We start from the raw sequence: 229 nt of genomic DNA, 5'->3' as shown, positions 1-229 counted from the left end.
GATTTAATAAGACAGTTGTAATACACTGCAAGTTTTTATAATAAAAGAGATTGAACTGAACAGAATGAGAGTTTGTGGATGAGAGTCAGAATGTGAAATGTATTTATGAAACTAATCTTGACATTGATACTGCCATTGACACCTACGCAAAAGATTATTGAGATATGAAAACCATTTAGTTATTTAATATCTTTATTAACGTGTATATATCATTAACATGTTGGATCTG

The sequence above is a fragment of the Penaeus monodon genome, chromosome 30 (assembly GCF_015228065.2).
Source record: "Penaeus monodon isolate SGIC_2016 chromosome 30, NSTDA_Pmon_1, whole genome shotgun sequence".
Lineage (NCBI taxonomy): Eukaryota > Metazoa > Arthropoda > Malacostraca > Decapoda > Penaeidae > Penaeus > Penaeus monodon.
The sequence above is the reverse complement of the archived record's forward strand: the minus strand, read 5'-3'. Positions refer to the sequence as shown.